The sequence below is a fragment of the Loxodonta africana genome, chromosome 2 (assembly GCF_030014295.1).
Source record: "Loxodonta africana isolate mLoxAfr1 chromosome 2, mLoxAfr1.hap2, whole genome shotgun sequence".
NCBI classification, from domain to species: Eukaryota; Metazoa; Chordata; class Mammalia; order Proboscidea; family Elephantidae; genus Loxodonta; species Loxodonta africana.
Genome location: NC_087343.1, coordinates 226,351,471 through 226,378,569, shown reverse-complemented (window position 1 = coordinate 226,378,569; position 27,099 = coordinate 226,351,471). Strand labels below are relative to the sequence as shown.

Genomic DNA, 27,099 nt, shown 5'->3' with positions numbered 1-27,099 from the left:
AATCCAAAACACAGAAAAGAATAAATGTTGGAGAGGCTGTGGAGAGATTGGAACACTTCTACACTGCTGGTGGGAATGACAAATGGTACAACCACTTTGGAAATCGATTTGGCGCTTCCTTCAAAAGCTAGAAATAGAACTACCATATGATCCAGCAATCCCACTCCTTGGAATGTATCCTAGAGAAATAAGAGCCTTTACACGAACAGATATATGCACTCCCATGTTTATTGCAGCACTGTTTACAATGGCAAAAAGATGGAAGCAACCAAGGTGCCCATCAATGGATGAATGGATAAATAAATTATGGTATATTCATGCAATGGAATAGTACACATCGATAAAGAACAGTGAGGAATCTGTGAAACATTTCATAACATGGAGGAACCTGGAAGGCATTATGCTGAGTGAAATTAGTCAGTTGCAAAAGGACAAATATTGTATAAGAGCAGTATCATAAGAACTTGAGAAATAGTTTAAGCTGAGAAGAAAACCTTCTTTTGTGGTTACGAGAGGGGGGAGGGAGGGAGGGTGGGAGAGTGGCATTCAGTAATTAGATAAAAACAAAACACAAAAAAAGAAACCACTCATAGAGTAGATAAGAACTACTTTAGGTGAAGGGAAAGACAACACACGATACAGGGGAGGTCAGCACAACTGGACTAAACCAAAAGCAAAGAAGCTTCCTGAATAAACTGAATGCTTCAAAGGTCAGTGTAGCAGGGGCAGGGCTGGGGACCATGGTTTCCTATATCTTTGTATGTCTAGTGTTTTTTTGTATATTTGACATTGTGGATAAACATTCAGAGACTGTGTTGTTTTTGCTAGATGCTGTTGAGTTGGCCCTGCTCATAGAGACCCTATATACAAAAGCACAAAACAGTGCCCAGTCCTGCGCCATCCTCTTAATCTTTTTTTATTATTATTATTAATTTTTATTGTGCTTTAAGTGAAAGTTTACAAATCAGGTCAGTCTCTCATACAAAAATTTACATACACCTTGCCATACACTCCTAATTGCTCTCTCTCTAATGACATAGTACAGTTCTTCCCTCCACTCTCTGTCCTTGTGTCCATTCGGGTAGCTTCTAGTGCCTTCTGCCCTCTCATCTCCCCTCCAGACAGGAGATGCCAACGTAGTCTCATGTGTCCACTTGATCCAAGAAGCCCATTTTTCATCAGTATCATTTTCCATCCCCTATTCCAGTCCAATCCCTGTCTGAAGAGTTGGCTTTGGGAATGGTTCCTGTCTTGGGCTAAGAGAAGGTCTGGGGACCATGGCCTCCAGGGTCCTTCCAGTCCCAGTCTGACCATTAAGTCTGGTCTTTTTATGAGAATTCAGGGTCTGCATCCCACTGCTCTCCTGCTCCCTCAGGGGTTCTCTGTTGAGTTCCCTGTCAGGGCAGTCATCAGTTGTGGCCGGGCACCATCTAGCTCTTCTGGTCGTGGGCTGATGTAGTCTGGTTTATGCGGTTCTTTCTGTCTCTTAGGCTCATAATTACCTTGTGTCTTTAGTGTTCTTCATTCTTTCTTGCTCCAGGTGGGTTGAGACCAATTGACATATCTTAGATGGCTGCTTGGTAGCGTTTAAGACCCCAGACGCCACTCTCCAAAGTGGGATGTAGAATGTTTTCTTAATAGATTTTATCGAATTTTTTTTAATCCATTCTGCCACTCTTTGTCTCTTTATCAGTGCATTTAGTCCATTAACGTTCAACGTAATTATGGATAGGTATGAGTTTAAAAAAAAAAAAACCAGTGCCGTCGAGTCGATTCCGACTCATAGCGACCCTATGGGACAGAGTAGAACTGCCCCATAGAGTTTCCAAGGAGAGCCTGGCGGATACAAACTGCCGACCTCTTGATTAGCAGCCGTAGCACTTAATCACTACGCCACCAGGGTTTCCTAGGTATGAGTTTAGTGCTGTCATTTTTATGTGTTTTTTTGTGTGTTGTTGACAGTTTCTTTTCCCAGTTAATTTTTTGTGCTGAGTAGTTTACCTTTACATATTGTGTTTTCCTCTTGTTCGTTGTCGATTTTGTTTCTGCTGAGTCTCTATTCTTGTATTTTATTTTGATGAGTAGGATAGTTAGTCTCCTTTGTGGTTACGTTAATATTTACCCGTTTTTTGAAGTTTAAACCTAACTTTTATTTTTTTATATCACCTTGTCTTCCTCTCCATATGAAAAATCTATGACTACATTTCTTAGTCCCTCTTTATTGTTTTAATGTTGTCTTCTTTTAAGTAATGACATTCCTGTTTTCCCATTTTGAGCATTTTTTTCATCTTGATTTATTTTTATGATTTCTCTGGGTTGACATCTGATTGCTCTGTCCAGTGTTCTAGTCTTGGGTAGATACCTGATATTATTGATTTTCTACCAGAGAACTCCCTTTAGTATTTCTTGTAGCTTTGGTTTGGTTTTTACTAAATCCCTAAACTTCTGTTTATCTAGAAGTGTCCTAATTTCACCTGCATATTTGAGAGACAGTTTTGCTGGATATATGATTCTTGGCTGGGAATTTTTTCCTTCAAAACTTTATATAAGTCACCCCATTTCCTTCTTGCCTGTGTGGTTTCTGCCGAGTAGTCCAAGCTTATTCTTATTGACTCTCCTTTGTAGGTGACTTTTCGTTCAACCCTAGCTGCTCTTAAAATTCTCTCTTTATGTTTGGTTTTGGCAAGTTTGATTATAATATGTCTTGGTGACTTTCGTTTAAAATCTACCTTATGTGGAGTTCGATGAGTATCTTGGATAGATATCTTCTCATCTTTCACGATATCAGAGAAGTTTTCTGCCGACAAATCTTCAACAATTCTCTCTGTATTCTGTTATCCCTCCCTGTTCTGGTACTCCAATCACTCGCAAGTTATTTCTCTTGATAGAGTCCCACATGATTCTTAGGGTTTCTTCATTTTTTAAAATTCTTTTATCTGATTTTTCTTCAGATATATTGGTGCCAAGTGCTTTATCTTCAAGGTCCCCAATTCTGCCTTCCACTTGCTTGATTCTGCGCCTCCGACTTTCTATTAAAAAAAAAATATTGAGTTGTCTAATTCTGTAATTTTATTGTTAATCTTCTGAGTTTCTGATTGGTGTCTCTCTATAGGTTCTTGCAATTTATTAAATTTTTCATTATGTTCTTCAAGAACCTTTTTAATTTCTTCAACTGTTTTATCTGTGTGTTCCTTGGCTTGTTCTGCGTATTGCCTGATCTCCTTCCTTATGTCTTGAAGAGTTCTGTATATTAATCTTTTTAATTCTGCATCTGGTAATTCCAGGAAGGCACCTTCATCCAGAAGATCCTTTGATTCTCTGTTTTGAGAGCTTCTTGAAGCAATCATGGTCTGTTTCTTTAGGTGGTTCAATATTGACTGTTGTCTCTGAGCCAGACTGTTGTCTATGAGTTTTTGTATGATTTTATGTTTGGTTACTGTATCTTAATTTCTCACTTTGTTTTGTTTTGATATGCCCAAATGGGTTGCTTGAGTGAGCTTGCTTGATTATTTTCACCTTTGGGGCTCTGACATCCTGTCACCAGATGGCTAGAGCTCTTATCAGGTATATGAGCTTATGAGTCTGTTCATTTTTCTTGTGTGGATTCAGCTCAGCTGTCCAGGTAGCTGGTCATCAGGTGTGTGTTACAGTCTCTGTCCCACAATCTTACGGGGGCACAGGTGTTTGGTGTAGGTACCGGTATCTGGTTGCAGCAGGGGGTCATGCTCTAAACAAGGCAGGGGGCTGAGAACCGTCCCCTGAGCGTCTCTGAGGAAAGTGCATCCCTCTTCCCTAGAGCTGGCAGGTGGGTGGGTTCTGCAGACGGACCATGGGCGCCCAGTGCTTTTGGTTGTAAGGACTGGGACGTACCTGTTATTGTTGGATCCCTGTCACGGGGGCTGAGTGACATGAGAGGAACCACCAATCCTTAGATCTCTGGTGTGGGTAGGTGAGGACCCTGTTTAATAGGCAAACTGTGTCAAATATCAAATACCTACCTCTCCACCGCACAACTTAAACAGTCACAGTCTGCCAGCAAGGGCCTAGTCTCCTGGAATAGGCCCACTCAGGTCCATGGAGGGGGGAAAGGTATTCAAAGTCCACGGACCATTTATGCCTGGACAGGAGCTGCTTCTGTCCTGAGCTCCCCAGGTTAGTGGAGCTGGCAAATTATCTTTTCCCCGTGTTGTGAATTTATTCCTTCTCCAAGTCTGGGGGCATGGCTCAGGGCACTCAGATGGACCTATCTCAGGCCCAGGGAAATCAATAGCCACTGAAGCTGGCTTGGGGGTGGGGGATGCAGTAAAATATGCGCAAGTACTTAGCTTTTGGTGAGAGCGCTGTTCTTCCCTGGTTCCAGAGGTGTGAGTAGGCTGTGTGGCTGGCTGCTTCTCCCTGAGAAAACTGTGGCCAAATGCTACCACCAGCCCGTTGCAGCTGCTTCTCGGAATGGTGCCTGAGGGATCTCAGTGATTCAGGTCTGGCAAGTCCTCTCTGCTTCTGAACGGTCTCACTCTACCCCTGCCACTTGGTCCGTTTTCTAACTTTGCCTTGATGTCCAGGGCTCCTAGCTTGTCATAAATATAATCGTTTCACTTGATTTTTCGGGTGTTTGTTGTAGCAGAGATTGCTGGAAGCATCTGTCTATTCTGCCATCTTGGTCCCGCCTCCCTATTTTATGTCTTGTAGTCCAGTCTAATCTTTGTCTGAAGAGTTGGCTTTGGGAATGGTTTTAGTTTTGGGCTAACAGAGAGTATGGGGGCCGTGTCCTCTGGGATGCCTCCAGTCTCAGACCATTATGTCTGGTCTTTTTACTAGAATTTGAGATCTGCATCCCACTTTTCTCCTGCTCCATCAGGGATTCTTTGTTGTGTTCCCTCTCAGGGCAGTCATTGGTGGTAGCCAGGCACCATCTAGTTCTTCCAGTCTCAGGCAAATGTAGTCTCTGGTTTATGTGGCCCTTTCTGTTTCTTGGGCTCATATTTTCCTTGTGTCTGTGGTGTTCTTCATTCTCCTTTGCTCCAGGTGGGTTGGGACCAATTGATGCATTTTAGATGGCCACTCGCTTGCTTTTAAGACCTCAGATGGGGGTCTTAAAAGTGGGATTTTTTTTAATACACTTTGTTATGCCAATTGACCTAGAAGTCCCCTGAAACCATCCTCCCTAGACCCCCACCCCTGCTACTCAGTCCCTGAAGCGTTTGGTTGTATTCAGGAAACTTCTTATGTTGTGCTGGCTTCCCCTGTATTGTGTGTTGTCCTTCCCTTCACCTAAGATAATTCTAGCCTGCTATCTAGTTTTTTTTTTATCTAGTTAGTGAATACACCTCTTCCTCCCTCCCACCCACGTAATCATCAAAGAATGTTTTCTTCTATGTTTAAACCTTTTCTTGAGTTCTTATAATAGTGGTCTCATACACTATTTGTCATTTTGCAACTAATTTTACTAGCATAATGCCTTCCAGATTCCTCCATGTTATGAAATGTTTCACGGATTCATCATTGTTCTTTGTCACTGAGTAGTATTCCATTGTGTAAATATACCATAATTTGTTTATCCAGTCATCTGTTGATGAGCACCTTGGTTGCCTCCATCTTTTTGCTATTGTAAACAGTGCTGCAGTGAACATGGGTGTGCATATATCTATTCGTGTGAGGGCTCTTATTTCTCTAGGATATGTTCCAAGGAGTGGGATTCCTGGATCATATAGTAGTTCCATTTTTAGCTTTTTAAGAAAGCACCAAGTCTATTTCCAAAGTGGTTGTACCATTTTACATTCCCACCAGGAATGTATAAGTGTCCCAGTCTCTCCACAACCTCTCCAACATTTATTAGTTTGTGTTTTTTGGATTAATGCTAGCCTTGCTGGGGTGAGATGGCATTGCTTTGTAGTTTTGATTTGTATTTCTCTAATGGCTTTTTTTTTTAATGGCTAATGATCATGAGCATTTACTCACATATCTGTTAGCCGCCTGAATGTCTTCTTTGGAAGTGCCTGTTCATATCTTTTGCCCATTTTTTAACTGGGTTATTTGTCTTTTTGTTGTTGAGGTGTTGCAGTACCTCATAGATTTTAGAGATTAGATGCTGGTTAGACTTGTTGTAGCCAAGAATTTTTTTCCCAGTCCATAAGTTGTCTTTTTCTCTTTTGGTGAAGTCTTTGGATGAGCATAGGTGTTTGATTTTTAGAAACTCCCAGTTACCTAATTTCTCTTCTGGTGTTTGTGCATTGTTAGTAATGTTTTGTATACTGTTTATGCCATGCATTAGGGCTTCTAGCGTTGTCCCTATTTTTTCTTCCATGATCTTTATTATTTTGGGTTTTATATTTAGCTCTTTGATCCATTTTAAGTTAGTTTCTGTGCATGGTGTGAGGTATGGGTCTTGTTTCATATTTTTGCAGATGGATATCCAGTTATGCCAGCATCATTTGTTAAAGAGACTCTCTTTTCCTCATTTAACTGACTTTGGGCCTTTGTCAAATATCAACTGCTTATATGTGGATGGATTTATGTCTGGATTCTTAATTCTGTTCCATTGGTCTTTGTGTCTGTTGTACAAATACCAGTCTGTTTTGACTACTGTGGTGGTATAATAGGTTCTAAAAACAGGTAGCATGAGGCCTTCCACTTTGTTCTTCTTCTTCTTCAGTAATGCTTTACTTATCTGGGGCTTCTTCCCTTTCCATATGAAGTTGGTGATTTATGTCTCCATCTCATTAAAAAATGCCATTGGAATTTGGATTGGTATTGCATGGTATCTCTAGATCACTTTGGGTAGAATATACATTTTCACAATGTTGGGTCTTCCTATCCATGAGCAAGGTGTGATTTTCCATTTTTATAGGTCTCTTTTGGTTTCTTGCGGTAGTGTCTTGTAGTTTTCTTTGTATAGGTCTTTTACGTCTCTGGTTAGATTTATTCCTAAGTATTTTATCTTCTTGGGGGCTACTGTAAATGGTATTGATTTTGGTGATTTCCCCTTCAATGTTCTTTTTGTTGGTATAGGGGATTCTAACTGATTTTTGTATGTTTGTCTTGTATGCTGACAATTTGCTGAATCCTAGTATTAGTTCCAGTAGTTTTCTTGTGGATTCTTTGGGGTTTTCCGTGTATAATATTGTATCATATGAAAATAGAGATAATTTTACTTCTTCCTTACCAATTTGGATGCCCTTTAGTTCTTTATCTAGGCTAAGTGCTCTGGCTGAGACCTCGAGCACAATGTTGAATAAGACTGGTGATAAAGGGCATCCTTCCCTGGTTCCCGTTCTCAAGAGGAATACCTTCAGACTCCCTCCATTTAGGATGATGTTGGCTGTTGGCTTTGTGTAAATGCCCTTTATTATGCTGAGGAATTTCCCTTCTATTCCTATTTTGCTGAGAGTTTTTAATCATGGCTGAGTGTTGGACTTTGTCAAATACCTTTTCTGCATCAATTGATAAGATCATGTGGTTCTTGTCTTTTGTTTTATTTATGTGATGGATTACATTGATTGTGTTTCTAACGTTAAATCATCCCTGCACACCTGGTATGAATCCCACTTGGTCACGGTGAATTGTTTTTTTTTTTTTTTGATACGCTATTGAATTCTATTGGCTAAAATTTCATTGAGGATTTTTATGTCTAAGTTCATGTAGGATAGTGGTCTATTATTTTCTTTTTTTGTGGTGTCTTTGCCTGGTTTTGGTATCACGGATATGCTGGCTTCATAGAATGAGTTTGAGCGTGTTCCGCCCTTTTTTATGCTCTGAAATACCTTTAGTAGTCGTGATATTAATTCTCTGAAAGTTTGGTAGAATTCTCCAGTGAAGCCATCAGGGCCAGGGCTTTTTGCTGTTGTTGTTGGGAGTTTTTAAATTACCTTTTCAATCTCTTCTTTTGTTATAGGTTTATTTAGTTGTTCTACCTCTGCTCATATTAGCTTAGGTAGGTAGTGTGTTCCCAGAAATTTGTCTATTTCCTCTAGGTTTTCAAATTTGTTACAGTACAATTTTTCATAGTATTCTGTTATGATTCTTTTAATTTCAGTTGGGTTTGTTGTAATATCGCCCATCTCATTTCTTATTCGGGTTATTTGCTTCCTCTCCTGTGTTTCTTTTGTCAGTTTGGCCAATGGTTTATCAATTTTGTTGATCTTTTCAAGGAACCAGCTTTTGTTCTCGCTAACTCATTCAATTATTTTTCTGTTCTGTATTTCATTTAATTCAACTCTAATTTTTATTGTTTGCTCTCTTCTGGTGCCTGAGGGCTTCTTTTGTTTTTCTCTTTCTATTTGTTTGAGTTGTGGGGATAATTCTTTGATTTTGGCCCTTTCTTCTTTTTGGATGTGTGCATTTATTGCTATAAGCTGGCATCTGAGCACTGCTTTTGCTGTATTCAAAGGTTCTTGTAGGAAATGTTTTCATTCTCATTTAATTCTATGGATTTCTTTATTCTGTCCTTAATTTCTTCTAAAACCCAGTAGTTTTTGAGCAAAGTGTTGTTCAGTTTCCATGTGTTTGATTATTTTTCCTTGCTTTTTCTGTTATCAATTTCTACTTTTATGGCTTTATAGTCAGAGAAGATGCTTTGTAATATTTCAATGTTTTAGATTCTGTTAAGGCTTGGTTTACGGCCTAATATGTGGTCTAGTCTGGAGAATATTCCATGTGTGTTGGAAAAGAAAGCATAATTGTCTGTTGTTGGGTGAAGTGTTCTGTATATGTCTATGAGGTCAAGTTGGTTGATTGTGAATTTAGATCTTCCGTGTCTTTATTGAGCTTCTTTCTGGATGTTCTGTCCTTCACTGAAACTGGTGAGTTGAAGTCTCCTACTGTTATTGTGGAGCTGTCTGTCTCTCTTTTCAGTGGTCTTAGAGTTTGTTTTATGTATTTTGGAGCTCTGTCATTGGATGTATAAATATTTATTATGGTTATGTCCTCCTGGTACATTGGCCTTTAATCATTATATAGTGTCCTTCCTTATCCTTTGTGGTGGACTTAACTTTAAAGTCTATTTTACCAGAAATTAATATTGCAACTCCTGCTCTTTTTTGATTGTTGTTTGCTTTATTTTTTTTTTCCATCCTTTGAGAGTTTTAGCGCCTTTGTGTTTTTAAGTCTAAGGTGTGTCTCTTGTAGGCGGCATATAGACAGAATGTGTTTTTTAATCCATCCTGCCACTCCCCATCTCTTTATTGTGCATTTAGTCCATTTACATTCAGTGTAATTATTGATATGTATGAGTTTAGTGCTATCATTTTGGTGTTTTCATTTGTGTGTTGTTGACAGTTTCTTTTTCCCACTTAATTTTGTGTGCTGAGTCATTTTTCTTTATATATTTTCTTTTCCTCTTTTTCATTGCTGTTGCTTTTGTGTTTGTTGAGTCTTTATGTTTTTGTTTTTTATTTTGGTGTGTAGGATTGTTAGTTTCCTTTGTGGTTATCTTAATATTTACCCCTATTCTTTTCTAAGATTAAACCAGTCTTTTATTTCCTTATATCATCTATACTTCCTCTATATATGAAAGATCTACGACTACATTTTTTTATTCCCTCTTTTTTGATTTAATGTTGTCATCTTTTACATAATGACATCTCTGTTTACCTGTTTTGAGTGTCTTAGCTCTGATTTACTTTTGTGATTTCCCTATCTAGGTTGATATCTTGTTGCTCTGTCCTGTATTCTAGTTTGGGGCTGTTATCTGATGTTACTGATTTTCTAACTGGAGGACTCCCTTTAGTTGTTCTTGTAATTTTGGTTTGGTTTTTGCAAGTTTCCTAAACTGCTGCTTATCTGGAAATGTCCTAATTTTGTCTTCATATTTGAGAGGCAGTTTTGCTGGATATATAATTCTTGGCTGGTGATTTTTTTTCCTTCAAGGCTTTATATATGTCATCTCATTATTTTCTTGCCTGCATGGTTTCTGCTGAGTAGTCCGATCTTAGTCTTATTGGCTGTCCTTTGTAGGTGGCTTTTTGTTTATACCTAGCTGTTCTTAAAATTCTCTCTTTATCTTTGGTTTTGGCAAGTTTGATTATGTTTTGGTGACTTTCTTTTGGGATCTACTTTGTGTGGGTTTCGATGAGCATCTTGGATAGATATTTTCTCATTTTTCACAATATCAGGGAAGTTTTCTGCCAACCAATCTTCGACAATTCTTTCTGTATTTTCTGTTATTTCTCCCCCCGCCCTGTTCTAGTACTCCAGTCACTCATAGGTTATTCCTCTTGATAGAGTCCCGTATAATCCTTCGGGCTTCTTCATTTTTTTAAATTCTTTTGTCTGATTTTTCTTCAAATATTTTGGTGCCAAGTGCTTTATCTTCAGTCTCACTAATTCTGACTTCCATTGCCTCAATTCTGCTCCTATGACTTTCTATTGAGCTGTCTATTCCGAAATTTTATGGTTAATCTTTTGGATTTCTGTTTTCTCTCTCTCTGTGGATTCTTGCAGCCTGTTAAATTTGTCATTATGCTCTTCTCTTATCTTTTTAAGTTCCTCTAATGCTTTGTCTGTGCATTCCTTGGCTTGTTCTGTGTTTTGTGTGATCTCCTTCCTGATCTCTTGAAGAGTTATGTGTTTTAATCTTCTGTGTTCTACCTCTGGCAATTCCAGGAAGTTCTCTTCATCCAAAATATTTCTTGATTCTTTGGGAGTTTGCCGAAACCATCATGGTCTGCCTCTTTATGTTATTTGACATTGACTGTTGTCTCTGAGCCATCAATAAGTTGTCGTGTTTATTTATTTGATGTTTGCTTACTGAGTCCTAGCTTCTTGTTTTGTTTTGATATGCCCAAATAGGCTGCTCGAGTGAGCTAGTTTGATTATTGATGGTTTTGAACCTCTAACATCCTGTCACCAGGTGGTTAGAGCTTTTACTAGGTATATAAGCCCAGGAGTCCATTTACTTTTCTTGTATGGATTCAGCTCAGGTGTTCAGGTAGTTAGTCACCAAGTGCGTGGTGCAGGCTTTCACCTACAGTCTTAGATGAGCAAGGGTAATTGGTGTAGCCACAGGTACCTGGCTGTGGTAGGGGGTCATGTGCTGAGCAAGGCAGGGGGCTGACAAGCACCTCTGAGTGTCTGTGAGGAAAGTGTGTCCCTGTTCCCTAGAACACGTAGGTTGGTGGGTTTTGCAGCCAGATTATGGGCACCCAGTGCTGTTTGCTGTAATGACTGGGAAGCACCATTTGTCCTTGGACCCCAGTTGCAGGTGGCTAGGTGGCATGGTTGGGGCTACCAGTCCTCAGTTCCCTGATGTGGGTGGGTAAGGACCCTGCTTAATAGGTAGAGTAGTGTCAAACGTGATGAACCTGCCTCTCCACCATACAGCTGAAACAGTTGAAGTTAGACTTCAGGTGTCATGGATTGAATTGTGTCCTCCAAAAAATGTGTGTCAACTTGGTTAGGCTGTGATTTCCATATTGTGTGGTTGTCCTCCATTTTGTAATTTTCCTATGTGTTATAAATCATAATTTCTGCCTGTGGTTAAAGAGGATTAGGGTGGGACGTAACGCCCTTGCTAAGGTCACACCCCTGATCCAGTGTAAAGGAAGTTCCCTGAGGCGTGGCCTGTACCACGTTTTATCTTACAAGAGATAAAAGGAAAGGGAAGCAAGCAGAGACTTGGGGACCTTATACTACCAAGAAAGCAGCACTGGAAGCAGAGCGTGTCCTTTGGACCTGGGGTCCCTGTGTCTGAGAAGCTCCTCAACCAAGGAAGATTGATGAGAAGGAATCTTCCCTTAGAGCCAACAAAGAGAGAAAGCCATCCCCTGGAGCAAAAAAAAAAAAAAAAAAAAAAATTTTTTTTTTTTTTTTTAGCAGACACCCTAAATTTGGACTTGTAACCTACTAGCCCTTGAGAAAATAAATTTCTCTTTGTTAAAGCCGTCCACTTGTGGTATTTCTGTTATAGCAGCACTAGATAACTAAGACATTAGGTATATAACCTGCTGTACTGTGCTAATGAGGGCCTGTGCTGTTGAAATGGACCCACATAGGCCTATGCAGGAGTGAAAGGCATTCAAACTCCATGGACCCCTTATGCCTGTGCCTAGGCAAAGGAGCTGTTTCTGCCCTGAGTTCCTGGCTTAGGGGGACCGGCAGATTATTTTTTCCCTGTTTGTTAATTTGTTCCTTCTCCAAGGCTGGGAGAATGACTCAGGACATGTAACAGGTTCTACTTCCAGCCCAGGAAAAGCGGCTATCACTGGAGCTGGCTTGAGACGCAGTGCAGAGTGGGGAGGGGTCAGGAAAATGGGAGAGAATTTTTCCCAAAAGGGTGTCTTTTGGTCTGTTTGGTAGATTAGACACATGTACTCCTCTTTTGCCAAGAGTGCCACTTTTTGCTGATTCCAGAGGCATGAACGGACTGTTCACCACTTGGTCTCTCCTGATGTGGAAAACTTTTCCTGAACACCACTGCTTGCCTCATCATGATCGTGCCAGTGGACCCGGCCTGCAGGTTCAGGTCTGGCTACTCTTCACTGCTTCTGAACCGTCTCTCCCTCCCCCTGCTGCTCAGTCCAATTCCTCAACTTTGCCTTTGATGTTCAGGGCTTCTAGATTGTCATATGCAATCAATTCACTTGTTTTTTTGGGTCTTTGTTGTAAGAGTGACCACAGGAAGCAGCTTACTACTCCGCCATCTTGGCCTCACCTTTTGGCAATGTTTTTTTTTTTAAAGCACAATAAAAAAAAAATCAAAACATAAAAGAGAATGCAATCAGGACCTGGCCCCCACTAAGTGCAAGAAGGGGGGGCTGCCAGTATTCCAGTAAGATGGGGGACCTCCTGCTGATGGTATACAGATTTATTACTCTGTGTGAGTAATAAATCTGTATAGCATCAGCAGGGACCACTGCTGTTGAATAGCCCTGTCTCTGGGTCCTGGCTCCCTCCCTGCTCTGTGGATGCTGGGATCCCTAGACCCTTAACCTTCTTTCTTGTACTTTCCCTTGTTACATTTGGTTCATGTCCTGCTCACTATGCGTTATTCCATATACGTCTATGCAGTCTCTCTGTCTCCTGTTGGAAATTTTGTGTAGTTGTCTTCCTATACTCCTTACCTGGGCTCTCTGCTGGCTTTGTCTCAAGACAGAATCATTAGCTTATTTTTTTTAGATGTATGTTGCCAGCTGGGAGGGCTCCTCTGCTCCATATTTCTTCTCATTCACAGTCTTCAATCAGTTTCTTCTTCCAGTCGATTTTCTATTTCTTTAATCCTTTCATTTGATGCTCAGGACTCCAGGATTGTTATCTGTATCTGTTTCCCTTGGGTTTTTGGGTCTTTGCTATAGAGGGATGGCATTGTGTGTCTGACTAAGCTTCCGTCTTGGCTCCTCTCAGAAGGTTTACAATGTCTCCATTTTTACATGCTTCACTGGTTTTGCTGTTTTTAGAGAGTCCAACCTAAGACATTTGGCACTGAGAGTAGGGTGGTTGCAGAGAAACAAAATTGTAATGATGAGTTTTCTAAACTGGTTCTCAAGTCTGGTTAGTCTTTAAAATGTTGATGACTTTGCTTCCAGTTGCAAAGAGTACAGTGCTAATCTGTGGTGTGAGGTCACAATAAAAATATGCAAAATATCACCACCAATAGATCAGGTATTGGTGAGAGGTGAGGCTCTGGGTGATTGCATGTTTGGTACCTTTCTGTAATTTTGTCATAATGAGAAGTATAAGGAAGCTGGTTAATTGGTCCTACTTTCTGATCATAAAAGTGGCTGAATCACAGTGCCAACTCAATTGTCAACCTCAAGAGATGTCTGAAGTTAAAGTGAGGGCATTGATTGGGAAGAAATGGAATCCTGAACCTTGGGATGGGGATATATGGACAGATAATCTGGAAACTGGGGACACTGAGCCCCTAAATTCTTTTGAATCACTCCTACCAACTGAACCAGCCCTCTCACTCCCATCTGAAAAGATTACTCCATCTTTGTCTGCTAAGCCACCCTCCCCAGTAAAACCATTATCCCTTTACCCCCCTCTGATGAGATTAACCCAGCTGTGTCTGAAGAGCCTTTGTCTGAGTCATTGCCTGGGGCATCACCTGAGGCAGATGCCTTACAAAACAGTGCTGAATGTTCTCAAAACCTATCTCTGCTACCCATTTTGGATTCTAGACCTATAACTAAACTTAAGTCCCAGTGGTCCCCAAAAGGTAAAGTATAAAGCGTGATCCAGGAAGAGGTACACTATACCCCAAATGAACTGCTTGGTTTTTCTAATATGTACAAACAGAAACCTTGGGAATAAGTGTGGGAATGGCTACTAAGGGTGTGGGATAATGGTGCAAGGAATATAAAGTTGGATCAGTCTGGGCCCACTAAATACAGATTCTTCATTTAGTGTTGAGAGGTTAGGAAAAGATCTAATAGTTTATTTGACTGGTTGGAGCATGGATTATGCTGTGGCCTACACTAAATCAAGTTGAAGTATCAGACCTGCCTTGGTATACTGCAGAAGAAAGTATCCAAAGGCTTAGGGAAATTGGCATGCTAGGGTGGATTTATCAGGTTAGACTCACAGACCCATACATGGAATGCCCAGAGGACACACCTTTTACCACAATGGTGAGGAAGAAATTTATGAAAGAAGCCCCAGCATCCTTGAAGACTTCTGTGATTGCTATTTTATGTAAACTAGATTTGACAGTGGGAACTGCACTAATTGAGCCCTGGTGGCACAGTGGTTTAAGAACTCTACTGCTAACCAAAAGCTCCGTAGTTCAAATCCACCAGTCACTCCTTGGAAACCCTGTGGGGAAGTTCTACTCTGTCCTCTAGGGTCTATACGAGTTGGAACTGACTTGATGGCAATGTTTTTTTGTTTTCTTTTTTAATTACAATGGGATATATTGAACCCCGTGTCGGTAGGGGCCAAGTGGCAACGCTCAATTGACAAAGACAAGGTGGGTGTGTTTACTGTAATGGACAACAAAGTCAAAGCAGTAATCAGAATAGTCTGCCTTGTATGGACTTATGGTGTTGGCTACTTAGTCATGGTGTCCCTGGAAATGAAATAGATAGGAAATCTACTAAATAATTACTTAATTTTAACAAGCAGAAGAATTCTAGGTCAGGTGAACAGCATTCTAACTTGACTCACCAGAATGGAGTCACAGCCCCTCAATCAGTTACATGAATTGACCAAGTTTAAAGACCCACAATCCCTTGAATGAAGGGTAGGCTGGGTTCCCTTGACAAAGTACTCCAATACACTGTTAAAATTTTTCTCTTAACCTTTCTCCCAGTCTTCCCCAAAGGGATCTATGGCCTTTTACAAGAGTGACTGCTCACTGGGGAAAAGGAAATAATCAGAATTTTTTGGTGACTACTGGATACTGGCTCTGAACTGACATTAATTCCAGGAGACCCAAAACGTCACTGTGGCCCAGCAGTCAAAGTGGGGACATACGGAAGTCAGGTTAGTAATGGAGTCTTAGCTCATGTCCCTCTCACAGTAGGTCCAGTGGGTCCCCAAGCCCATCCTGCAGTGATTTCCTCCGTTCCAGAACACATAATTGGAATAAATACACTCAGCAACTGGCAGAACCACCACACTGGATCCCTGACAAATGGAGTAAGGGTTATTATGGTAGAAAAAGCCATTAGAACTGCCCCTACCTAGGAAAATAGTAAATCAAAAGCAATACCACATTTCTGGAGAGATTGCAGAGATTACTGCCATCATCAAGGGCTTGAAGGATGCATGGGTGGTGATTCCCACCATATCCACATTCAACTTGCCTGTTTAGCCTGTGCAAAAACAGATGAGACTAGCCATGGATTATTGAAAACTTAACCAGGTGGTAACTCCAATTGTAGCTGCTATTCCAGATGTAGTTTTATTGCTTGAGCAAATTAATACATCTTGTTGTACCTGGTATGTAGCTGTTGATCTGGTTTATGTGTTTTTCTCCATACCTGTTTCGAAGGACCACAAGATGCAGTTTGCCTTCAGCTGGCAAGGCTAACAATACATCTTCAGGGCCCTACCTCAGACGTATATCAACTCTCCAGCTCTATGTCCTAATTTAGTCCACAGGGACCTTGATCGCCTTTCCCTTCCAAAGGCGTCACACTGATCCATTACATTGATGACATTATGCTGATTAGACATAGTAAGGAAGAAGTGTCAATGACTCTGGACTTATTGGTAAAACATTTGCCTGCCAGAGGGTGGGAAATTAATCTGACAAAAGTTTAGACACCTTTCACCTCAGTGAAATTTCTAGGGGTTCAGTGGTGCAGGGCATGTTGAGATATTCCTTCTAAAGTGAAGGATAAGTTATCGCATCTGGCCCCTTCCACAACTAATAGTAGGCACAATGACTAGTGGGTCTCTTTGGATTTTGTAGGCAATATATCCGTCATTTAGGTGTGCCACTCTGGCCTATTAATCAAATGACTTGAAAAGTTGCTAGTTTTGAATGGGGCCCAGACAAAGAGAAGGCTCTGCAACAGGTTCAGGCTGCTGTACAAGCGGCTCTGCCACTTGGGCCCTACGATCCGGCTGAACCAGGGGTGCTTAAAGTGTCAGTGGCAGATAGAGATGCTGTTTGCGGTCTTTGGCAGGCCCCTATTGGTGAATCACAGTGCAGACCCTTAGGATTTAGGAGCAAGGCCATAGCATCCTCTGCAGGTAACTACTCTCCTTTTGAGAAACAGCTTTTGGCTTGTTACTAGGCTTGTTACTAGAGACTGAACGTTTAACCGTGGGCCACCAAGTCACTGTGCAGCCTAAGTTGCCTGTCATGAACTGGGTGTTGTCTGACCACAGAACCATTAAGCTGGACGCGCACAGCAGCACTCCATCATTAAATGGAAGTGATATATACGAGACTGGCCCAGAGCAGGACCTGAAGGCACAGGAGCCAACCTCGTGAGTTTCCCTTGTCTCAAGATTCAAAATCTTGTGCTGCCTGTTGACCACTGTCTGACAACGTATACCAGATAATTTTTTTTCTATAGTTGACTGATGGTCTAATCTAGCATAGACATTCTCTCAAGTCGTGCAAGTGTTATCTTGTTCTCCCTATTTAAATGTTATGGATTCTGCATACCCTTTCTCCCCCAGTGGAAAAGCCCCCACTTGGTCGTTGGGCACATATTTGGTACAAACCCATTCCCTGTCTTTGGTAGAGCAGGACTTCCATTTAGGATTCCTGCTGCCTTATCTTGTCTTGGTTTTCTAGCTGTGAGGCTTTCTCAAGACAAGGATCCGATGTCACCACCCACAAGAAGTTCACATAATCTGACCTCTCAGCCCTCACTTATCCTATGGACAATAGTCTCCCTATCTTTCTATGCGTGTTTGCCAGCTGTCCAGCTACATCCTCAGCTCTGTGGAGCTCACAGAGAAGTTAGTCATTTTCAGTTTTTCCTCCCATCTATCATGGACTCTTCCTGGCACATGGGAGGATTTTACAAATTGTGGTTGTTTGAAGATGGCTGTCACACCAAGAGGAAAATCTGGAGATACAAATTTTTGGAATTTCATAATAGTGACACAAGTGAAAGGTTAAGGAATGAGGCAGAATCTAGACTGAGCCAGTAAGACAGATGGGCAGGTTTCCAAGTAAAAGAGAACTGGAAGAAGATGCAATTAGTCATGAAGCTCAGGGCCAAACAAAAACAACGAAAAAGTCCACAACAGAAAAATATGGTTATGGGAGACAGCCCAGAGGAAGCAAAAATAAGGAAAACAACATTTGTGCTTTGTGTTGTTTGGATGCTTATGGGTTCTGGATATAAAGGCCTCCCAGCAGAAGGAGCCTTCAGACCAACGCCCACCTCCTCCCTGAAACCTACCCCAGGCACACAGAGCCACCATGTGCCACACCTGCTGCTCTACCGGCTGCCAGTCAGCCTTTTCCCTGCCCGTGGGCTGCACCCCTGCTGCCTGCTGCTCATCCCTGTGCTTCAGGAGCTCCTACAGCTATCCTACCCCCTGTGGGACTCTGCTCTGCCAGCCCTTGTGTGGTGTGGCCACCTCCCATCAATTGCCCTGTGGGGCTGCCAGCTGCTGTCCTTCAGCCTGTGGTCAGGCCTCCTCCTGTGGCCCACCTTGCTGTGTGCCCAGCCACAGCCAGGCCACCTGCTGTGTGCCAGTGAGCTGCAAACCTGCTGTATGTGTGCCTGTGAGCTGTAAACCCACCGTGTGTTTGGTCCCCTCCTGCCAGTTCTCCCAGTGCTGCCAGCCCTCCTACCCCACTCTCATCTGCAGACCTGTCTCCTGTAGCACCCCTGCCTGCTGCTGACCATGTGTGTCCAAACCAGCCATTCCCATTGCAGGCGGATCTCCACCTGTATCTCTTATTGGAATGAGTCCTCAGTGGGCCCGCAAGTTCTACACCTGGGGCGGATGAAAGCACATTGATTTCCCTCAAAACCCCCCTAAGCTCTGGAACAAGACACCCTCCTGTGGCAGAATGATCTGGATCCCTCCCTGATCATGCACACACTCTTTGGGAAGCCCTGGCTTCTGGGGGCCCTTTTATGATCCCAGCAGGAAACACCACGTCAGCCAAATAAATCATGCTTTCTCCATGTAGCTCTGTTTCTTGTCTTTCTTTTTTATTTATGTGTTTTCTGGGTATTTGGTCTTGCATCCATTTTTAGGCAAATCCCCTCTACAGCAATCCCTTTTCACAATGGCTCATGGCAAGCTCCGGGGTCCTTCGTGGGGGAAAGTGACCTGAAGGGGCCATGCTTCTCACTGCTTCCCGAGACTCAGTAGGCTCAGGTGCAAGTGGTCATATTGTCCTCTTCTCTTGTGAAAACTTGGTCTTGTTTTCTCTCTGTTGTCAATTCCTGTCCTCAGGGCCAGCAAGCTCTGGAGCTGATGTCAAAATGCCTTATAGCATTGAGGATTGGATTTCCACATTTCATCAGCAGAATTTGTATTTCATATGTCATGGAGAATTAAATCCAATGGGACAACTTTTGACTTTTTGACCTGTGGTGTACAGAGTTGGATTAGTTCCGATCCTGGGTTCATGATACATTCCCACCACTGGGTTATGTGTGATCTCTTTTTTATTGATTGATGATAAATTGATTGATTATTATCATATAATAAATCCCCATGAACCCTCTACCTAACGTGGAAACTAGGGCATTGTCAATAATTTATCCTTAACTTCTTGGGGTAACCTGTCTCTGAAATCATATTCTCATCATCCTATTGCCTTTAAACAAAGAAGAGTTGACTTGCTTCTCTATGATTCCTGAAAATTCTACTTTCTAATTTAGTTGTTTTGAATAATATTAAAAGGATATTACCCTGAGTGTACTTACTTCTGGGACTTATTTTTACCCTCCATGAAATATTGCTAAAATTCCTCCACATTTGGCGTGGGTGTAGTTCATTCATTGTGAATATTCTCCAGTGGCCCACTGTGTGAATATTTTCGGTTATCCATCCTCAAACAGATGGGCAGGCATATCGTTTCCAAGAGTTTTCTATTATGGATGGTGCTGCTTTAAACATTCTTGAATACATCTCCTGGTGTCTACTTGCAAGCGTTTCTCCTAGGTATAGACTCCAAAGTGTGACTGTTGAGGCCAAGGGCATGTGGATGCTCATCTCTACAAGATGAAACCACTTGGAGGTGATTCATAAACTGAGGACTGTGGGAATACTGGCTTTGGCTGTCACCAGTAGTGATTGTGGACTGTTCCGGAAGACTAACATCACATGGTCTCTTCTTAGCCTCATAACAGTATTATAGGTTCTAGGTCACAAAATTAAATCTTTCCTTTAACTGAAAGCACGATCACTCTCTCCTTCCCACCCCCCCAATGATGGCTAAGGGATGGAGGGATAGAAGCACTGTGTTTGTGTGTGTGTGTTGTGTTTGTTTGTTTGTTTTAGCCCAGTGTTTAATATACTTTCTGGTATTAACAGGGAGATCGGTTGTTCTGTTTAACTGAAGAATGATCTGGATTCCTGCCTGATCCTATACAGCCTTCACAGGGCAGTTTTGGTTTAGCAGCAGAGACCCAATGATTGTGTAAATCTTTAGTGACTACAGTGGAGGGGTTCATGTATATTGTTTGTTAAGTCCAACATCTGGGGTATCTCAAATTTGGTTTCTATTGAATGCTTTTTATTTTCATTTTTTTTCCTTGACCTCATTTTCCTATATCTTTGTGTGTCTTGTGATTCATGATTGTATATTTAACATTGTGGATAATGTATTTTAGAGACTGTAGTTTCTATTATCTTCTTCAAATACCAAGTTTTCTTCTAGCAGGCAGTGAATTTCTAGTTGATTCCCTTGAACTTGTGCAGGCTTGGTTTTACACTTGGTTACGGTGAATCTGTGGAATGTCCAAGGTGTTTCCTAAGCTCCATAAATTATTGAGACTCAGCTTCCAAAAGGTCTTCCCCGCAGATCTTGTTATGGATTTTTAAAAGCTTTTCTAGGGCACTCTAGGGTAGGTCTTACTCTAGGGTATGATCCTTAAACCTAAAGCACAGACTCTATGGGGTCTCATCTGCATACCAGAAGGTTCCATTCTCAACTGTGTAGGAGCTTCTCTCTGATAAACCCCTGGTGGTCTAGCCTTGAGCATGCCCAGCCAAGCCCTGTTCCACAGATTCACAGGAGACCCTCACATAGATTCAGGGAACGAGCTTTATGCATATCTCTCTCCTTTCTGATACTGCACCCCTCAGATTCCAGATTCTTCAACTGCTCCCAAACTCTGATCTCTTCCTCCTCAACAGAAGGAATTTTTGTGTTCTGCTCAGAGTCTAGCTCGCTGCACTGCATTTGGGAAATTGACCCTAGACAGAGATCTCGGTGAATGTAGAGCTAACCTCACGAGTTTCCGTTCTCATAGAAATCACAGCCTTGTGCTCCCTGTTGACCACTGCCTCAAAACATATGCAGCATAATTTTTTTCAGTCACATATTTGATTGGAAAGCTAGTCTGGCACTTGTCATTCTATCAGTTTCTGCCACTGTTATGTGGTTCTCCATATTGAACTCTTGTCTTTCCTGCCATGGTTCCCCAGGGGGGGATCCCTTCACTCAGCCCAGGGTCCTCCCATACCTCCTTGGGTACACACTTGGCCCAAACTTAGTCCTTGTCTTTAATTTAGCTGTGCCTACATTGAGTATGTCCTGCTGCTTTATCTCATCTCAGTTCTCCAACTATGAGGCTTTCTCAAGACAAGGATCCAGTGTCACCTCCCACAAGATGTTCTCCAAGACCCACACTCTTCAGTTCTCACTTATGGACAATAGCCTCCCTATCCGACTTTCCAACTTCAGCTCTCAGTGGCAATGAGCCCTCCCTCACATCTACCATGAACTATTCCTGGCACATAGAAGATTGTACAATTTTGTGTTTGTTTCAAGATCATTGTCACATTGAGATGAAAATCAGAAGACCCAAGTTTTTTGGAGTCACATAAAAGTAACACAGGTGCAGTGTTAAGGAATGAGGCAGAATCTAGACAGAGACAGCCAGACAGATGGGCAGATTTTCAGTGAAACAAGACTTTGAAGAAGATGCAATTAGTCATGAAATTAAGGGCCCAAATTGAAAAATCCACAACAAAATGAGGTTCTGGGCCACAGTCCAGAGGAGGCACAAACAAGAAAAACAATAGTTTTGCTTCCGTGTTGCCTGGACATCTCTGTGCCAGGGCTAAAAAGATGTCCAACAGAAGGAGCCTGCAAACCTGCTGCCACCTCCTCCCTGAAACCTGCTCCAGCCACACAGCCACCATGTGCCACACCTGCTGCTCCACGGGCTGCCAGTTGGCCTGCTGTCCACCCCTGTGCTGCATCTCCACTGCCTGCTGCTCACCCTTGGGCTGTGGGAGCTCCTGCCGCTGCCCAGTGTCCTACATGACTCTGTGGTGCCGACCTGTGTGCGGCGTGGCCAGCTCCTGCCAGTCACCCGGTGGGACTGCCAGCTGCTGCTCCTGTGGCTGCCAGTCTTCATGCTGCCCTGTGGCCTGTGGCCAGGTGCCATCCTGTCACCCAGCCTGCTGTGTGACCAGCCCTTGCCAGGTGACCTTCTGTGTACCCTTGTGCTGCAAGCCTGTGTGCGTTGTTCCCTTCTGTCAGTCCTGCTGCTGCCAGCCCTCCTGCCCCACCCTTATCTGCAGACCCATCTCCTGTAGTGCCCCCACCTGCTGCTGAGCATTAGTGCTGTTCTGGATATCGTAAATCTTTCCCATCCATGCGACAGTCCAGGGACTCCACCATCATAATCTCATTACACTGTCATCCATCGGCATGTGCCCCTTTGTAGAAAGTGGCTGGAACTCTCCCTCCCCCAGGGGATCTCTCTGAGACTCAACAACAACCCCTGGCTATACACATCCTAACAGGCAGTGCTGTTCTCACTACGTCTGAGTCTGCCGGCTGGTGCTGGTGAGGGCCTTTTTCTGTTGATGCCAAATCTACCACCCAACAAATATGAGATTGTGGCACCCGCATGGGGTTTTCAGTGACTCCTTCTGAAGTGGGAGGTGTTTGAGCTTCACGGCAGGTATCTTTGTGCGTTGACAGAGGGAGGATTGGGGGGAGACATCTGGTCTGGGAATGCTTGGGACCCTTCCATTGGGAGATGGCAGACCCCTCCTCAGAAGGTGTGATCACTTGAGGTGTGCCAGAAAACAGGAGAACCCACTCTTCCCCTTCTGAGGCGTGAAGGATGCTGGGGCTCCTCATTCCCACAGCTCCATCTGCAGCCTGCCTGGGCCACCACCCTTTCTCCCAGGGGAAGGCCAACTCTCCCCACATTTCTCTGGGGTCCTCCTAGGAGTAGGAACACACATCTCCCAGCCCTCTGTAAGGATTGGCCTGCCCAAATACAACTTGCCTCATGATTGTAACTTGCTTGTGAATCAGAATTTTATTTGTTTTTCAATTAATTTTATTTAAAAAATTTATGAAAATACATATGGTTTAAAAATAAAATGAATACCCAAAAGACATGTAACAAAATATAGTGGTTCCCTCACCTTCAACTCCCCACTTCCCTGAGACCCATCTCTAGAGGATATCAGTCTCAAATCTTTCAGCTCTTTCTTTTGCTCTTTAAAACCTAACAAAAAAACTCGTAACGACCCTATAGGACTTTATGTAGCTCTCAATTTTTTTAAAATGGAGCCCTGGTGTCACAATGGTTAAGTGCTTGGCTGTGAACCAAAATGTCGGTGATTCCAACCTACCAGCTGCTTTGCAGGGAAAAAGATGTGGCAGTTTGTTTCCTTAAAAATTACAGCCTTGGAAATCCTATGGGGCAGTTCTACTTTTTCCTATAGGGTCACTAGGGGTTGGAATCAACTCAACAGCAATGGGTTCAGTTTTTAGTTTATTTTTAATATGCAAACACTAAATTTTACCTTTTGATCAATTTTAGACATTTCTATCAACTTCTTGTACTGTGGATTTAGCTCTTGGATATTCCTCCTCCATCCTTCTCAGTTTGGTTAGATGCTGTTTGGTAAACACATTTTTTGGTGGTTACATTGTTATGATTATGCAAATAGTATTCACAGCTGGATGATGTAGTACCTGTGATTATGTTTCCTTTTTTTCCCTGAAGTTAAAAATGGCACTGTTTTTTATTTGCTTAGTTTTAATTTTACCTGTTCTAATTCTTCCCATGCTTTCCAACAGCCTCACTCAACGACTGACACGGGGTCTCTGGGCTTTTGCTCACAGGGCTGCTGGGGCTTCCTGGTCTTCCTGAGGCTTCCCTTTATTGTCTTCTGGGAATTCTTTCTGCATTTCTCCTGGATTGCATTACCTGCCTCCTGGATTTCTCTTTCTTGGTTTACTTCCTTGTTTTGGTGGAGTAAATTCTATGGGAGTTTCATCAGGTTAAAAAGATGTGGTTTTTGGTTAGTTATTGCTGCATAAGAAATGATCCCCAAACTCATGGCTTAAAGCAACACTTGCTTATTATAGCTCTTGTGTCTGAAGGTTGGCTGATCTCATATACCAGCAAGTGAGCTGGCTTACTCAGGTGTCTGCAGCTGGCTTGGGGCTGACTTCAAGCGAGATTTGTCTGAGATGGCTCCCCAGGAGCAGCCCTGATTCATCTTTCCCTTTTTCTCCTTGGACTAGTGGGCTAGCCTGGGCACGTCCTTCTCATGGTGACGGTCAGAAACACAAGAGAGAAACCAAATGCACAAGCACTTTTTCAAGTTAACAATCTATTGACCAAAGTGAGTAGGGATTAAAGGATGGGAAAAATAGTCCACCTCTTGATGGAACTATGGAAATACATGGCAGAGGGTGAGGATCCCAGAAGGGTGAAGACTTTGAGCCATTATTGCAATCTATGCAAATGATGTGGTGGCAGAGAGCAGGGAGAACACAGCTCTGCTCCTACCTGTGACCCGAGTCCCATGCTCCAGTCTAGCTAGTCCCTTTTACCTCAGGTGCACAGTGTTGCTCTGGAATCTTCCTTCACTGTCATCCTGGAGATTTCTTTCACATCTCTTATATTGAATCTCCTGTTTTCAAATCCTTTGTCTCAGTTTCTTGGCTTATGCCCCTTTTTTTGTGTGTGGAGAACATCCTCCACTGACTTCCTGAAAAAGGGTGCAAGTGTTTGAGATCTCATATATCTGAAAATATTTTCTCAGCCCACTTGATTGATAGTTTAGCTAGATATAAAATTCTAAGTTGACATTGTTTCCTGTTCTCCCTTGTGGTTGTTGCTCTTAAATTTTTTTAACTGTAATTTTGGTGGTTTCGGGAGAGAGATTATTGTGTGTTGTCAATCCACCATCCTAACCTGGAGGTCTTTTTAAGAGGAATTTGAATTTGTTTGGAATTCATGGAGAAACAATTGATGTCAGGATCTGGGTGGGCATTGAATTGCTTCTGCATTGATAGAGAACACAAAGGTGCCTCAATGACTATGAATCTCAATACATGACTTTCACCCTTCTTATGAAAATGATTCATTTGCTTTATTAACAATTAGTGATTGCTGACTCTAGGCACTGTGGTGCCACTCAGGATATTAGGAGCAGGAGGACACAGTTCCTGTCCTAGTACGGGAGTCAGACAATGAGTAAGGGAGTTCTGGGAATGCAGGGAATCTCTGATGGGGAGGTGGTGGGCAGAGGTCTGCCTTACACGTGGGAGGCATATCAACTCTCTACATGGAGCTCTCGAATCCCTAGGATTTCCTTAGTTCTAAGTTAAGAATGGAAACCCTGGTGACAGAGTGTTTAACAGTTTGGCTACTAACCAAAAAGTCACAGTTTGAATCCATGGGGCAGTTCTACTCTGTCCTACAGGGTCACTATGAGTCAGAATTGAGTCCACAGCACCGGGTTTTTTTTAAGTTAAGAATAGCACCCCTAAACACTTAAATGGGGAAAAGACAGTCTTTTTAACAAATGGTGCTGGCATAACTGGATATCCATCTGCAAAAAAAATGAAACAAGACCCATACCTCACTCCATGCACAAAAACTAATTCAAAATGGATCAAAGACCTAAATACAAAATCTAAAACGATGAAGATCATGGAAGAAAAAATAGGGACAACGTTAGGAGCCCTAATACATGGCATAAACAGTATACAAAACATTATAAAGAATGCAGAAGAAAAACTAGATAACTGGGAGCTCCTAAAAATCAAACACCTATGCTCATCCAAAGACTTCACCAAAAGAGTCAAAAGACGACCTACGGACTGGGAAAAAGTTTTTAGCTATGACATTTCTGATCAGTGCCTGATCTCTAACATCTACATGATACTGCAAAAACTCAACTGCAAAAAGACAAATAACCCAATTAAAAAATGGGCAAAAGATATGAACAGACGTTTCACTAAAGAAGACATTCAGATAGCTAACAGATATATGAGGAAATGTTCACGATCATTAACCAATAGAGAAATGCAGATCAAAACTACAATAAGATTTCATCTCACTCCAATAAGGCTGGCATTAATCCAAAAAACACAAAAGAATAAATGTTGGAGAGGCTGTGGAGAGATTGGAACACTTACACACTGCTGGTGGGAATGTCAAATGGTACAACCACTTTGGAAATCGATTTGGCCCTTCCTTAAAAAGCTAGAAATAGAACTACCATACAACCCAGCAATCCCACTCCTCAGAATATATCCTAGAGAAATAAGAGCCTTTACATGAACAGATATATGCACTCCCATGTTTATTGCAGCACTGTTTACAACGGCAAAAAGATGGAAGCAACCAAGGTGCCCATCAACGGATGAATGGATAAATAAATTATGGTATATTCACACAACGGAATAGTACGCATCGATGAAGAACAGTGAGGAATCTGTGCAACATTTCATAACATGGAGGAACCTGGAAGGCATTATGCTGAGTGAAATTAGTCAGTTGCAAAAGGACAAATATTGTATAAGACCACTATTATAAGAACTTGAGAAATAGTTTAAACAGAGAAAAAAACATTCTTTTGTGGTTACAAGAGGGGGAAGGGAGGGTGGGAAAGGGGCATTCACTAATTAGATAGCAGATAAGAACTACTTTAGGTAAAGGGAAAGACAGCACACAATACAGGGGAGGTCAGCACAATTGGACTAAACCAAAAGCAAAGAAGTTTTCTGAATAAAGTGAATGCTTCAAAGGCCAGTGTAGCAGGGGCAGGGGTTTGGGGACCATGGTTTCAGGGGACATCTAAGTCAATTAGCATAATAAAATCTATTAAGAAAACATTCTGCATCCCACTTTGAAGAGTGGCGTCTGGGGTCTTAAACGCTAGCAAGCAGCCATCTAAGATGCATCAATTGGTCTCAACCCAGCTGGATCGAAGGAGAATGAAGAACACCAAGGACACAAGGAGATTACGAGCCCAAGAGATAGAAAGGGCCACATGAACCAGAAACTACATCGTTCTGAGACCAGAAGAACTAGATGGTGCCCAGCTACAACTGATGACTGCCCTGACGGGGAACAGAACAGAGAACCCCTGAGGGAGCGGGAGAGCAGTGGGATGCAGACCCCAAATTCTCATAAGACCAGACTTAATGGTCTGACTGAGACTAGAAGGACCCCAGTGGTCATGGCCCCCAGACCTTCTGTTGCCCCAGGACAGGAACCATTCCAGAAGCCAACT

The 27,099-nt window shown here is 42.3% G+C and overlaps 1 protein-coding gene across 2 annotated transcripts in view; it reads left to right on the top strand.

Moving 5' to 3' along the window:
* Positions 1-531: 531 nt before the first annotated feature.
* Positions 532-27,099, top strand: part of TSPEAR (thrombospondin type laminin G domain and EAR repeats) — a 211,915-nt gene continuing 185,347 nt past the window's right edge. For both annotated transcript variants that reach the window (XM_010598699.3, XM_023559151.2), the window contains exon 1: positions 532-710. The gene's annotated coding sequence lies outside the window, so the exon portion shown is untranslated. The remainder of the gene's footprint in view (positions 711-27,099) is intronic.